Genomic DNA, 15535 nt, shown 5'->3' with positions numbered 1-15535 from the left:
GTCCTGCAGTGAGTGTGGTGCATGCAGCTGGCCAGTCCCTGCCTGTTTCTCCAGCCTCGCAAGACTAGTTATACATTAGAGGAGGAGGAGCAAGAAAGGAGCGGGGCCACTACCTAAAAGTCCAAGTCTAATCTTAGCCGAGGCTGATATTGATAGGAATCACATCAATAAATGCTTTGCCTCAGAGACCTGTGGCTTCAGTGCCTTTATTCCACCAGGAAAGAGAAAAGGAGCAGGTCCCTTAGGCATAAGTTACAAACCAGAGGCGGTCACATTTTAAGGCATGTGTTAAGTGTGGCAGTAACCAGGAATAGGTGAAGGAGAAATCTTCTGGGTCTTTGGAAGAAGATGAGATATAGTGGGCTGCCATGCCGTGTTGTGGGGATGAACGACAAAGCCAGGGGCCTGGGAGGCACACCGCACTCTGCCCCACAGAGAACCAGTGCCGTGGTGTTTGAGCTTTAGGGCTGGGCCGTGTGGCCAGAGGCTGTTGTAGGCTTGAGCAGTTACCTGAATGAGCTTTGGAGAGTTATGAACTTGGGTTTGAATCCCAACATTTTACTGGTGGTGTGACCTTAAGCAAGTGGCCAGCTGTGCCTTAGTTTTTTCACCTGATAAAATGAAAATAAGAGAATACACACTTTGTTTTGTTGGGTGGATTAAATGCAATAATATATAAAATGTTTAGCATAGTGCATAAAAATTGCTCAGCAAATGGTGGTGTTATTGTTTTTACTATTATTGTTATTAGTTCCATGTATGTCAAGAGGCACTCATTGGAGGCAGTAGTGTCGAGTTCTCAAATAAATCTGCTCATACAGCTTGAGCTTGTACCTTCTGTGTATCCTCTATGATATTCGATCCCTGTGGGGGCCCAGGCGATATCAAAATTGATTGAGCTTGGCTGTGCTTGGCGACTAGTGTCACTGGTTCCACTGAGGCTCAACTAGAATCGTTTCTCAGCAGAGGAAATGTCATGGACAGCAGCAAAAACAAGCAGTTGTTATAAAGAAACAGAAGATGATAAAGTGAAGAGGTAAAGGAGAGTCAGATTTCATTTCTTTTATTTCACCACCCTCTTTTCATTTCTGTCACTTCGTCAAGGTAATGCACCTGCGTAAATAATTCAATTCAAACCACAAACTTTTATTGAGCCCAGCACAGCCCCAGGCTGTGAGATGCATGAGATAAATAAGACACTTAGGAGCTAATAATGTATAAGGAGAACATATATAACGCAATACAGTAATTTCTCAGTGGAAAAGCATGAACGAATATTATTAGCAACGTTAGTTAATATTTATTGTGTTCTTGCTTGGTGCTAGGTGCTGCGCTCAGCACTTTACATGGATTAACTCGTTCAGTCATAACATGAGGCGCTCTCCGTTGCAGACCCAAGCTTTGGGGAGCAGCTTTGAAACCAGACTTTAAAGAGCCACGCTGACGTTAGTGCATAGCCGGCTCCTGGCTTTCCGCACAAGTTTCGGCCGGCAACGCGCACGCCCAATCGTCAGAGCGCTCCATAATCAGGAGAGAATTCCTTAGCAATCATTTCCCAGTGACCTGACACTTTGCAGGAAAGAGTCTCTGTGCGGCTATCAAAAATGATAGTTGCTCTCTGCTGTTTACCGCGGAACTGGCCTTGAGTGCGCTGCGGGGCGGGTGAGCCTTGAACTTCTCGCGCCGGGTGGAGCCCGGTCGCGAGCGGGCGCGCGCAGGAAGCTGCTTTTCTCTCTCTTGGAAGCACGCCCTGCCTCTCGCTAACCCGGCGCGAAGGACCTTGAGCTTCCCAGACCAGTCTCTTCTGGTTTAGTCAGGGCTTCTCTTGTTCTGCCCTTGCTCAGAAATGAGTAATCTCTGCACCATTTAGGGATGGGCTGAAACTTTATCTCCGGGGTAGGAGTGGAGGGATTCAGTTGCAGTGATTGCATTGATGGATTTAGCCCTCGGAGAACGGATATTCCATTTCGGCCTCTCAGGAGAGTTTGCCTTAGTGCCCACCAGAGGAGCTGAGGGTCTGATTTCATGGAGGCGGCTTCCTGTTTCCCTAGCGGTGGGATGAAGTTTGGCTTTTCGCACTTTGCTGTTGGGTTGGGGGGCCACTCAATGAGGTGCACCAATGCCCACATGCACCCGGAGATCCCCGCTGGGCTGGGTGAAACCAGTTCTGTGTGGTGGTTCTTTTGGCCTCACGCTTAAAAACACTTTAGGTCACGTTCTGATTACTTCTTTGATTAATCCTCGAGGTAGATGCCATAGCTCCAGGTGGTGAGAGTTTCCAAGGATAGAAAAGAGTGCCCCCTCCTTTTTTCATTATTATCCTTCCATTCAATAAACTGAGAGTTTAGTTTATTTCTATAAATGAGAGGAAAGAAAATTAGCTATCTCAGCATGCTGCATTCCTCTCTGATTGAGTCAGGTGTAGCTTACGTGCAAAGGACCCAAATCAAAAGAGTTCAACCTGGGCCAAGCCAGGAGTGCAAGAGAATGTTGACAAGTCCTAGTCCCTGAAGTAGGCCAATGTGTTTTAAAATACCGGTCAAATTTGTTCCCATTGTAGCCTGCCTCTTCTCCCTCTCTCCACAGGTTCCTCTCTGGTCCAAACCACCAGCACTGTCCTGAGTGTGCCTGCACAGCATCCTACGTGGCATCCCTATCCCCATTCCTGCCATACAGTCCCTTTTTGACAGAGTAGCCAGTGGTGATTGATTGATTGATTGATTGATTTTGCTGAGGAAGATTCGCTCTGAGCTAGCATCCATGCCAGTCTTCCTCTATTTTGTATGTGGGTCTCTGCCACAACGTGGCGGCTACGAGTGGTGTAGGTCTGCCTTGGGAACTGAACCAGGCCACCAAAGTAGTGCTTGTGGAACTTAGCCACTAGGCCATAGTGATTTAAAAATTAAACCAGGCCATAACATCTCTTGCTTCAAAGTCTCCAAAGCCTTCCCAGTCACCCTTAGAAAGAAATCCATCTTCTCCACCATGGCCTGAGAGGCTGCCTTGATGTAGCCTTTCCTGATGCTCAGATCTTCTCTTCTACTACTCTCCTCCTCCTCTGGGCTCAGACACACTGGTCGCAAACTTGTTTAGTGTGTTCCAGCCTCAGCATCTTTGTACCCAGTGGGCCTCTGACTAGAGCACTCCACCCCAGATTTGTATGTGGCTAGCTCCTCTACATTCAGATAGCAGCTCTGACTCTCCAACCAGGCTTCTTAATGTGAACACCGCCTACCTCCTCCAACTCCTTCTCAGGCCTGTTACTCTGCTTTGTTTTCTTCATAGTGCTTATACTTGAACTATTATCTAAACAATAAACATTAAATATTTAATTAATAAATCAATAAATTATATTAATTAAATTATTTAAATATTAAAATTATTCTATTATTAAAATTTATTATTTTATTATTTACTTGTGTATTTATTATTATGGTCCACTTTCCTCACCATGTCTAAGTTCCATGAATGTGGAGACCTTCCCCATCTTGTTATTCCCAGTGCCTATGAGAATGCCTGGTACATAGTAGACACTCGGTAAATATTTGTTTAGTAAATGAAATTCAAAAAGAGTTGCCGCATGCTTTCTTGCAATGGGGGAGGAGGTGTCTGAGGCTGGCATTGCGACATTTATTGATTTAACATTCAATAAATGCAGTATTTACTGAACATTTTGCTAGGCACTAGTTACAGCAGTGAACAAAACAGACAGGGTCTTGTGGGGCTTACATTCTGTGACAGAAACTAAATGAGTGCTGAGGAAGAGAACAAAAGGGGGCACCCACTTTGGAAAAGGCGCTCAAAAAATTTTTTTTGAAGAGGTATCTCTTTAGTTGATACCTGAACAATGGGCAGGCAGGGTGGAGGGGGAAAGTATGTGCAAACTTGGAGGAAAGATCTTAGATTGAGGAATAAGAGAAATTTGGTTAAAGCAGGGGAGCAAGAGGAAGTGGAAAGGGATGCTACTGGGGAGATAGACAGCAGCCATAGTCATGCAGGGCCTTTTGGGCCCTGGGCATGAGCTTGGATTCATCTGAAGGGCAATGAGAAGTCACTGGAGGAGATAAACGTGGGATTGATATGATCCGATATATGTTTCAAGGTTACTCATGCTGTTGAGTGAGGGATGGATTGGATGGGGGCATCTGTGGCAGGGGAGGGACACAATTGCAAAGCTCTTTCAACGGTTCATATTTGCTCTTGACCGCCAGAAATAATGGTGGTAGCAGGGAAAGAGAAGTAATAAATTCAAGATATATTTTGGTGGTAAAGCAGACAGGACTTCTTCATAATTGCTTTTGGGAGGGGAGGGAAAGGGGGAACTCAGGATGGCAGGTAGGTTTCTGGTGTGTTAAACTGGGGTGACTGTGATGCCATTTAATACTATAGGTGCTGGATTGTTTATTCATCTGAGTGATAATCCAAGTTCATCTCCCAGACCTCAGGGAGAGTCACAATAAAATAATCAAAACATGTTTTTTTTTTTGTATTATATGTATTATATTTGTATGTAATAAAACATGTATTAATTTTTTAAAATTAAACTTTTTGAGATAATTGTAGTTTCACATGTAGTTGTAAGAAATAATACAGAGAGATCCCATATATCCTTTACCCAGTTTCCCCCAATGAAACTATAGTACAATGTAAGACTATAGTACAATATCACAGCCAGGGTATTGACATCAATACAGTCAAGATACAGAACATTCCCATCACCACAAGGATCCCTCGTGTTGCCCTTTTATAGCCACACATACTTCCTTCTTACCCTTACTGACTGCTAAACTGTGGCAACCACTAATCTGTTCTCCATTTCTATAATTTTGTCATTTCAAGAATGTTATATAAATGGAATTAGATAGTATGCATATTAGTCAGAGTTCTTCAGAGAAACAGAACCCAATAGGATATATATACATAGAGAGACAGAGGGAGACAGAGGGAGGGAGGGGGGGAGAGAGAGAGAGAGAGAGAGAATGGGAGAGAGAGAGAGAGAGATTTATTTTAAGAAATTGTCTTGTGATTGTGGAGGCTTGGTGAGTCCACAATCTGATGGGGGAGACCAGCAAGCTGGAGACTCAGGAATGAGTTGCAGTTTGAGTCCAAAGGCAGTCAGTTGGAGAATTCCCTCTTGTTCAGGGGAGGTCAGCCTTTTGTTCTATCAGACCATCAACTGGATGAGGTTGATGTCAACTGGATGATTGGATGAGACCCACCCACATTCTAGAAGGCAATCAGCTTTTACTCAAAGTCCACCAATTTAAATGTAAGTTTCATCCAAAACACCCTGACAGAAACATCCAGAATAATGTTTGACCAAATATCTGGGTACTGTGACCCTGCTAAAAATGCATCAAACTAATCATCACAGCATGTAACCTTTGAGATTGGCTGTTTTTGCTTAGTATAATTCCCTCAAGATGCATTCAAGTTGTTGCATGTATCAATAGTTTGTTGGCTTTTATTGCTGAGTCATATTCCATTGTATGGATGTACCACAGTTTGTTTAACCATTTACCTTTGAAGGACATCTGGTTTGTTTCCAGTTTTGGGCTATCCCAAGTAAAACTATAAACATTCATGTTTAAAAAAAAACACCTTTTTGTGTGGACATAAGTCTTCTTTTCTCTGGAGTAAATATCCGTGACTGCAATTGCTGGGTCATGTGGTAGTTGCATGTTTAGCTTTTAAGAAACTTCCGTTTTACATTCCTACCAGCAATGTATGAGTGATCCAATTTCTCTGCATCCTCACATTTGATGTTGTCATTATTTTATATTTTAGCCATTCTGAAAGGTGTGTAGTACTATCTCATTGTGGTTTTATTTTGCATTTCTTTAATGGTTAATGATGTTGAACATGTTATCATTTACTTATTTGACATCTGTATATTCTTTTTGGTGAAATGTCTCTTCATGTATTTTGCTCATTTTCTAATTGAATTACAGTCACGCATCGCTTAACGACAACGATATGTTCTGAGAACTGTGTTGTTTGGTGGTTTCGTCATTGTGTGAACATCATAGAATGTACTCACACAAACCTAGATGGTATAGCCTACTACACACCTAGGCTATATGGTACGGCCTGTTGCTCCTAGGCTACAACCCTGTACAACATGTTACTGTATTGAATACTGTAGGCAATTGTAACACAATGGTATTTGTGTATCCAAACATAGAAAAGTTACAGTAAAAATACAGTATAAAAGATAAAAAAAATGTACATCTATCTAGGACACTTACCTTGAATGGAACTTGCAGGGCTGGAAGTTGCTCTGGGTGAGTCAGTGAGTGAGCAGTGAGTGAATGTGAAGGCCTAGGACGTTACTGTACACTACTGTAGACTTTATACAGACTATACTTAGGATACACTCAATTTATAAAAAAATATTTTTCCTTCTTCAATAATAAATTAATCTTAGCTTACTGTAACTTTTTTACTTTATAAACTTTAATTTTTTTACTCCTTGACTCTTTTGTAATAACACCTCAAAACACAAACACATGGTACAGTTGTACAAAAATATTTTCTTTCTTTGTGTCCTTATTCTATAAGCTTTTTTCTATTTTTATTTTTTTTACTTTTTAAACTTTTTTGTTAAGAAGTAAGACACAAGCACACACATTAGCCTAGACCTACACAAGGTCAGGATCATCATCAGTGTCTTCCACCTCCACATCTTGCCCCACTGGAAGGTCTTCAGGGGCAGTAACATGCATGGAGCCATCATCTCCTATGATAACAATGCCTTCTTCTGGAATACCTCCTGAAGGACCTGCCTGAGGCTCTTCTTGAGGAGGTGTCACTCTTTTCATAAATATGTTCCTGTTGGTTTGCTTGGTTTGTTTCTTTTTTTCAACATAGATTTGCTTTATTAATAAAAACATTTCGGTGTTGGGGTCCACGTTTTCAAGCTTTACAAGGAGCTGGTTGAGGTCTGCATAAGCTTCTGCTAAACCCTTCGCTGTGAATTTTCTTGGGGGTTCTTTTTCTTTTTCTTCTCCTGCAGTTTCCTTTTCTCTTGCCTCTTTTTCAGCTATGCATTTCTGTTCCAGTTCCTACAACTCCTCATTAGTCAATTCCTGAGGAACCACCTCTAGCAGCTCCTCAATGTCATCCTCATCCACATCCAGGTTAAGTTGTTTTCCATCTCGACCACAGCCTTGTTGATTTTTGCAGCCCCTTCATCCTTGGCAAATCCTTTGAAGTCATGGACAAACCTTTTGAGTGTCTTTTTCCAGATGTCATTCATACACTCCTTGGTGACATCACCCCAAGCCCAAGCAAGGTCCTTGATGCAGTCATAGATGTTGTAATCCTTCCAGAATTGTATCATTGTCTTCTCAGTGTCTTCCTCAGTTGCAGCAATAGCCTGGGCAAAGGTCCTCCTCAGGCAGTAGGCCTTAAAAGCTTGATCCATTGGTTGAGTCAAAGAGGTAGTGTTTGGAGGGAGAAACACCACTTTGATATTGGGATGAAGATTACCAATAAAAGGAGGATGTCCAGAAGCATTATCAACAATAAGCAAAATCTTGAAACAGTACTTCTCCATTTCGCTACATGGTTTCCGCTGATACCATTGGAGGGGAGTCTCATTGCAGTGTGGATAAAAATCCTGACTCCCTACTTGGCCTTCTCTGACATCACCCTGGCAGAGATGCTGAGGTTTCTTATTACAGCTTCACAAGAGTGTGTGTCTAGGCTCCCTACTTGGTCTTTGCTGGCATTGTTTGGGGGTAGGGCCACAGTTTTTTCTGTGGCGATTGGCTGGAATAAAGCAGTTATTATCCAACACTGTTCTGCCTTGCTAAATTTCCCTTTTCCTTGTCTTTTGGCTAGAGAGAGCAAGTTTTGGGAGGACTTTTTTGTCTGCACCCATTGGTATTTCTAGGTCGCTGGCTTCTTCAGTTCCAAGTCTGGGATATATGAGGCCAAAAAACAAAAACACCCAAAACAGGGAATTCACCACTGCCGTTCCTCAGGCCTTGAGGTTTCTAGCCAGTCAGCCTTCTACTCTCTGCCTTTCATAGTCTTCTTGTGTTTGTTTTATATTAATATCCAGGGTTTTTAGTTATAATTAGCAGGAGGAATAGGGAAAAATGTGTCTACTTCATCTTTCTGGTAGCGAAAGCCTTGTTTCACTTTTAAAAGACCTTTAGGAAAAGAAACCTAATTAATGATAAAAGAAACACGTGAACAAATAAATAAACAAAAGACAAAGTCAAACCAAACTAAAACAAAACAAAAAACTTTTATGGCGTTTAACCTAAACTTCTCCTGCTGCAACTTCAGATCTCCCCACTCTATCTCATCCATACAAGAGTTAAGAAGTTATTGTTTTTCATACCCTGTACCTTGATCCATCATATATAGCTGTGAGATGTAGGGGAAAGAAAATGGGCTAAGGAGGTGGATAAATGTGGGCTCGAAACAATCTCTCTTCAAACTCCAGACAACTGGATATCACCTGCTTACTCAACATCTTCATATAAGTAAGTGTCTAATAGGTGCAATCTCAATTTTATCATGATTAAACAGAAATTTTAATTTTCCTCCTCCCTACCCTCAAATATGCCACTTACTGCTTATGTAGCTTTGGGTCTCAGTATCCACTTCTATAAAACTGCTGTGATAATGCTTACTTCTTGGATTACTTAATACCTTTAGAGAATATGTATATATAAAAAGGACATGGCAAATACTGGTTGCTCATTAGTGATAGTTATTATTATTGTTATTATAGATCCATATGAATCTTTCTATCCAAATTAAAGTTCGTCATGCACTCCATCTCCTCCTCACTAATTCTAACAATTGGCACCTGTGTACTTTGTCTCCTTTGTTATAATGTAAGACTATGTCCCTGTTCCTCTCCAAAGCCAGTGCCTAAACTTCCATTCTAGCTCCTCATACCTTCTCAAGGACTTCATTCATGCAATTACCCACTTTCTCTCGTGGTAACCAAGAGAAATTATCAGTTTCCCCATCTCTACTGAACCATTTACTTTGTGGTGTAAAACGCATTAACCTTGCCCATCTGGGAAAAAAAATCTCGCTTAACCTCCTAGGTGATGCTGCATTTCTCTGTTTCCCCTTGTGGTAAAACTCTTCTGAAAAATTTTCTACACTATCTTCATACTCACTGTCCTTTTCTTCTCAACCCACTGTTAAGTGGGCTTTTGTCTCTCACCACACCTCTGAAATAGCTCTTTATGAGTTTCCCAACAACCTGCATCTCCCCAAGGCTAATGGACAATTCTCTGTCCATTGGACCACTCCCTTCTTTTTTGAAACATTTTCTTCTCTTGGCCGCATGACAACCTGATCACTTGAACTCAAGGGCCACTGCCTCTCATTTTCTGATTCCGTCTTCTTTTCCAGACTTCTAAATGGTGGTGTCATCCAGGGCTCAGTGCTTGGCCCATTTCTGTTTTTATCTACATTCCTTGTGTAGATGATCTCATCAGGTCTAATGGCTTTAAGAACCATCTATACCAGCCCTGTCCAATAGAATGTTCTGTGACGATAAAAATGTTGTGCATCTGTGCTGTCCAATATAGTTGCCACTAGCCACATGTGGATATTTAAATTTAAATTAATTAAAATAAAAAATTCAGTTGCTCAGTCACACTAGCTACATTTCAAGTGTTCAGTATCCATCTATGGCTAATGGACATTGGATTGGACAGCACAGATGTACGACATCTATTTCCAGCACTGCACTTCTCTCTCCAAGCTTCAGACAATACTCAGCATTTCCTTAAATGTCTAAGAATTTTAATTTAAATTTATCCTATGTAAACAGAACTCTTGCTTCCTCTACTCCCTAACCTTCAATCTGCTACCCTATGAGTCTTTTCTTGTTCAGTAAACTGCATTAAAAATGGCTCCAAACTGGGGATCAATTCCTGTCTTTTAGGTCCTGTAGCCAATCCATCAGAAAGCTCTGTCCACTATATCTCCCAAATATATGCTGAATCTGACCACATCTCTACCACCATCACTCTAATCCAAGGAGCTACCATCTCTTGCCTTGACTATTGCAGTAGCTTCCTAACTGCTCTCCCTGTCTCAATTTTTACTCCCTTGCAGTTCATCTTCCCTGACGTAGCCAGAAAGATCTTAAAAAAATAATCACAAGACAACATTTCTCTGTTTGCTTTCCATTTAAATGAGAATAAATTAGAACACCTAACCTTACCTACAAGGCCTGCATTAGTTGATTCCTTGCTTATTTTTTAACATCTCCTCCACTTTCATCTTTGTTCATTTTGCTGCAGCCACCATGTTGCTTGAGTACATCAAGCTAGCTCCTCTCTGTCTGAAATACTCTTCCCAGGATGGATGCCCCCTTCTCATAATTTAGGTCTTAACTCAGATTTTATGCACCCCCCCCCGACACACACACCAAGAGGCCCTCCTGACCACTATAGCTAAAATAGCACCTTCCCTCCAGTCACTACCATAATTACCCTATTGTGACTTGTTCATTGCATTTGTTAATATCGAAAATCACCTTATTTGTTTGTTTACATGTTTATTTATGAACATGTGTTGTGTTATGTATCTCATAATACAATACAAATTCTTTCAAGGACACACTCTATCATGCCCACTATTGTATTCCCATCCCCTAGAATATTACTAGTATACACAGTAGGTGCTCATTAAAAATTGACTTACTGACTTCAGGCTTTCCTGGGAGTATTATATTTGTTGATTAATTCATATTCAGGCAATATACGCAGTTTTCCAGAATCCATTTCTACCTTATACCTGGAGTAGACAGTCTGGGTTCAAATCCCAGTTCCATCCTGTTTAGCTTTGTGACTTTGGGAAAGTTACTGAAACTCTCTGTGTCATAGTTTCCTCACCTGTAAAATGGGGCACATAATAGTGTCTCTCTCATGGGGGTGGTAAGGATTAAAGGAGTTAATACATGTAAAATATCTTGAATGCTTGGAACAGTGTCAGGCCCATAATGATGAGTATTTGCTGCTGCTATTATTATTATTATTATTATTGCTGAACATAGGCTACATTTCATTAAAGGGCACTTTCATTTTGAAGATTTCCAATAAGGACATTGGGTCTCTAAGGATGATGATGCTTCAGGAATTCGCTGACGCTGATCAAAACACAGCAACTGATATGTGATATGTGTTGACCCACCCTATTTATTCCCTTTTTAATCAATGACATTTAGAATTAGTCCCAGGAAGCGATTCAAAAACATCATCTCTTGCCCACTGAGAGAGAAAGGGAAGAAAATTTAATTATTAGTGCAGACTTCCCACTGTGGGGTTATTAATGAGCAACTTCAAACCCTGGAACAGCCACAGGACATTAGTGTCTTCTCACTGCAGCATTTGTCTGACAGTGAAAGATCTAGATATTATCTTCAACGTTTAGACAAACAGTCCTTCAACAAATATTTGTAGATTATCTTTTATGTGCCAGAGCTGGAGATAGCAGTGAACCAATCAGATAAGATTCCTGTCTTCCAAGAATTTACGTTCTTTAGGGATTGGGATCCAAGTTTTAGAGCCTATATTGAGAGCACCTCAAATTTCCACAAATGACAACCGGTGTGGGAATGAGGTGGGAAATTAACAAATATGTTAACAAATACATGGGAACAGTGAACAATTACCATAGCAGCCACAAATATTTAATGAGCACTTCTAGTTCTTGCAGATTCTAATGACAACTGGGAAGAAAATAGACACAACCCCAGAGCACCTAGAACTTTCAAAAACTGTTGTCAAACAAGTGCTTAACAGGGCCAGGCAAGGTATGTAAATGATGAAAATGGCTATCCACTGTATCCTTTCAACACAGCTATATTTTGTGTGTTAAACAGCTACACATACTCTTCACTTTTTCAAGGAAGTATACCTTTATCCATTTTTCTTAAATTGCAAGGTTCTCTTTGGTCTAGCTTTTGTTTTCCTAATTTTGTTAGAGGCATTCTGTCTCATTTCTCTCTTTACTATGAGAAAAACAGCAGCACACATATAGTGATGAATGGCAGCTGACAATCGGCTTCAGCCTCAAAGAGTAATAGAGAGATGTGAGGTCTGTGACAAACTGGAGAGAGGCTGTTCCTTGTAAGGGGGGCAGCTGCTACCCAATTCCAGATGATTTCACCATCAGGGACCAAGGATTTGTGTTGTCAGAGCAAATGTAAGCCATAGCCAATGGTGGGTTGATTATTTTGAGTTCTTCCAGAGCTGGTGAACCCAAGACAAAAAGAAGGAGGACAAAATCTGGGGGGTTTAAAGGCCTGAATTGACTGAGCATGTTCTTTTCCCCTGGTATACTCTGAGGATGGTTCTAGGCCTATAGATTCCAGAAAACAAATCATACCCTGTAATCTAGATTATCTAGTTGCATGTTATTCACTGTGTGTGTTTTCCTTCTGGCATTCCTAACCCTCTAGAAAAGCTTTCAAGGAGAACTAAGAGTTGAGTCAATGCCCACCCTGAAGAGCTAGTGGGGACAGCTGAGGACCCAATGTCAGCATAGTGAATTTTGGGAGACTTGAATCAGTGTTGTGGAGTGCCCCCCATGTAAAGCTTCTCATTTTATTGCTAATTTGGGGGGATGTGGATTTATTTTTAAGGGAGCCTGTAGGTTTATTTCAAGAAAAGTAGGAGGTTTATAAGTAGGACAATTAAGAAGTGATGTGAAATACAGAAACCTTGCTTCTCTCATCCACACTTACTTGAGTGTGCCCACACACAGTACGTGAAAGCTTCCTGAAGGTCCGAGTCTTTCAGATTCAGCGTAGTTGCACTGAAACAAATTGCTTGAATCTTGTTCATTTGTGTTATAGTTGCATTAATGATGATTGTCATAACTAATAATCTTATCGACTTTCACTTTTATAATGACTATGATCTCATGGGATCTTCACAATACATTCTGAAGTAGGTATCGTTATTGTTCTCATTTTACAGATGACAAACCAAGTATTCAAAAGCATTTTAGTGATTTGTTCAAGGTCACAGGATTAGATAGCGTCAGAGTTCCATATGAAGTCAGATGTTTGGCTTCAGCTCTTTTTTCATAGCTCGCTCCTTTGTTACTGTTCTGAAAGCCACATATAACGGTTGTCATCCATGTGATCCACACACAGTGAATGTTTGGCTCTCTTTACATTCAAATGCTGTATGGGCTAAATTATTCAACAATTGATAACTAGATTCTTGACCATTAAGGTCAGGAGCAGACTGTTGTTTAAACTACAAAACCATTATTATGTTTTCCACCAAGTCTAGAGACCCCTCACACCTACTCCTTCTCCCAGTTCCACCCACAATCCTAACACAAATTCATCTATTGTGTGGAGGATCTCCATAGAGTAAGAATTCCTATGATATCCTTTCTTGAGAAAAGATAAAATGAGGACTTTATTGAATGTATTGAGGTTGAGCATTTGGCATTATTTAATTTTAGAAGACATTACTTTGAGTAAACAATTTAGAGATAATTTAGTGGCCACAAAAATGTTTCAAATTCAAACCTTAATCAAACTTTGTATTCCTAAGCAATGTAAGGCAGTTGGGCCAATAATATTAGACCCTTATTTCTTAGAGTAGGTCTTAGGAATAAATAAGCCAAACACTAAAGCCTGAGCTTTGATGTGATAGATTTAAGGGAGAGGGTTTGGTAAAGAGTAGGTATTTCTCTGACAGTCAGTAGTGTGAGTGTGGGTTGGGTGGGGCAATGGGTGGAAAAGGAAAGAGAGAGGACACTAAAGAGAATCGAATCCGAGTCTCCAGGGGGGCCTGCTGAGGCTGGAATATTTGGATGATACTCTGGGACCCAAACTGACCTCTTGGACTTCTCCTGGAAATAAGCTTTGGCAGGGGTCCAGGGAGGTCAAGTTGTGGTCAAGGTGTGGTCATGGTCTCTGTTTCCAGCCAACTCAACTGCTAGGGGAGCCTGCTAGGACTTTAGGAAGAGTGTTCAATGCTGGGAATAAGAGGGAAGAACATGGGGCAGTTTGTTGGTGCTACTTCTGCTTGTGGCAGCCAATAAATTGGCCTATTTCCTTTAAACCTTTTTTTCCCTTCTTTTAAACTTGCCTATAATGGAGTCAATTCAATGGATCTATGTAGATGGATTAGGAAAGAATTAGTGGATTCTTCTAGCTAGCTCAGTGGTCGACTGGAGAGACCCACACAATCTAAGGTAACAAACCCAGATGTACACAGAGGCCTATGAGACCTCTTGACCCCATCCCAAAGGCAGACATATGGCCACCAGGTGCAGGGCAGAGGAAGTAGCCCTGGTCACTGGGGCTGTGACTGTCAAGACTTCTTGGACAGATGCAGTGACCTTAATAGCCTTCCAGTGACCCACATTGAGAGTCACAGGTACCAGATGAAAAGCTATCCAATAGTTGTACAAGTCTAGGCACTGTCTCCACCTTTCAATTGATCTCTTCTTCTCCTTTTAAAAATATTTACTTCATTTTAATAGCAAATTAAGCATAAATACATGCAACCATTGTCATTGAGAAAATTTCATAGAATACAGATAAAGCTGAAATGATTCTCTACCACCGCCTTTGACCAAGACATCTCCTCAGAGGATCTCTGTTTTTAGTTAGGTAGGTGTCTTTCCAATCTACCATCCCCTTTGAACCTTCTACTCTTATTTGTTTACGTAGTTTCTGTCATTTTGCCTTCTTGCCAGATTTGTCCCCTCTGCCATGTTAGGATGAGATTTTAATTTAATTACTTCTCAAGAAGCTTCCTCTTAGTTTGCCCTTTTTAGTATGGCACAGAAGCCTGTAGACAAGTGACGTCCAATTCCTCAGACCAAGCTTAGGTGTCTAGATACCCTTTTCCAGCACCCCAGCCCTCTGCTTGTCTAAGAGATAGCATGAGAAAAAGACCAGCTGTATCATCACTTCTGCCAGGCCAGATGATGCCTGGTTGGCCCCCGTAGCCTGCTGCCCATGACTTCAGAAAGGAAGAAGAGTTTCCCTTTCCTGGAATGGTTTTATGTCTCTTCTGAACCCAAGGCACCTTGTAAAATGAATTCATGCCACCCACTCACAAGGGTTTGGAGCACTGGACTGGAGTCAAGAAATGTCGTTTGGGTCTTCCCTCTGCAAGGGTTTGGCTACTTGACCATGGGCAAGTCTTGCTTAACCTCTCTGGACTTCATCTGTGAAACAATCTAGATAAGCTCTAAGTCTCTTCATATGCAAGGTGGAGAGCGTGTCTGACTCATGGGATTATTGTGAGAATTAAATAAGATAGTATGGATACAGCGCTTAGAACAAAGCCCAGCACATACTAAACGCTCAGTAGACATCAGCTGTTATTATTTTTCTGCTCTCTGTTTCCATGATTCTTTGTTCTCAATGTAACATCCTCTTCAAAAGTTAATATGGGGTCCTGTGACCTCCTGAGTTGACTAGCTAGGTGAGTTCTGCTCCTTCTTTTACCCTGGAGCTTGTGATAATTTGGCAATCAGAGCAGTTCTCATTAAAAGAACAAGGGGCCACCTA

The sequence above is a fragment of the Diceros bicornis genome, chromosome 15 (genome assembly GCF_020826845.1).
Source record: "Diceros bicornis minor isolate mBicDic1 chromosome 15, mDicBic1.mat.cur, whole genome shotgun sequence".
NCBI classification, from domain to species: Eukaryota; Metazoa; Chordata; class Mammalia; order Perissodactyla; family Rhinocerotidae; genus Diceros; species Diceros bicornis.
The sequence above is the reverse complement of the archived record's forward strand: the minus strand, read 5'-3'. Positions refer to the sequence as shown.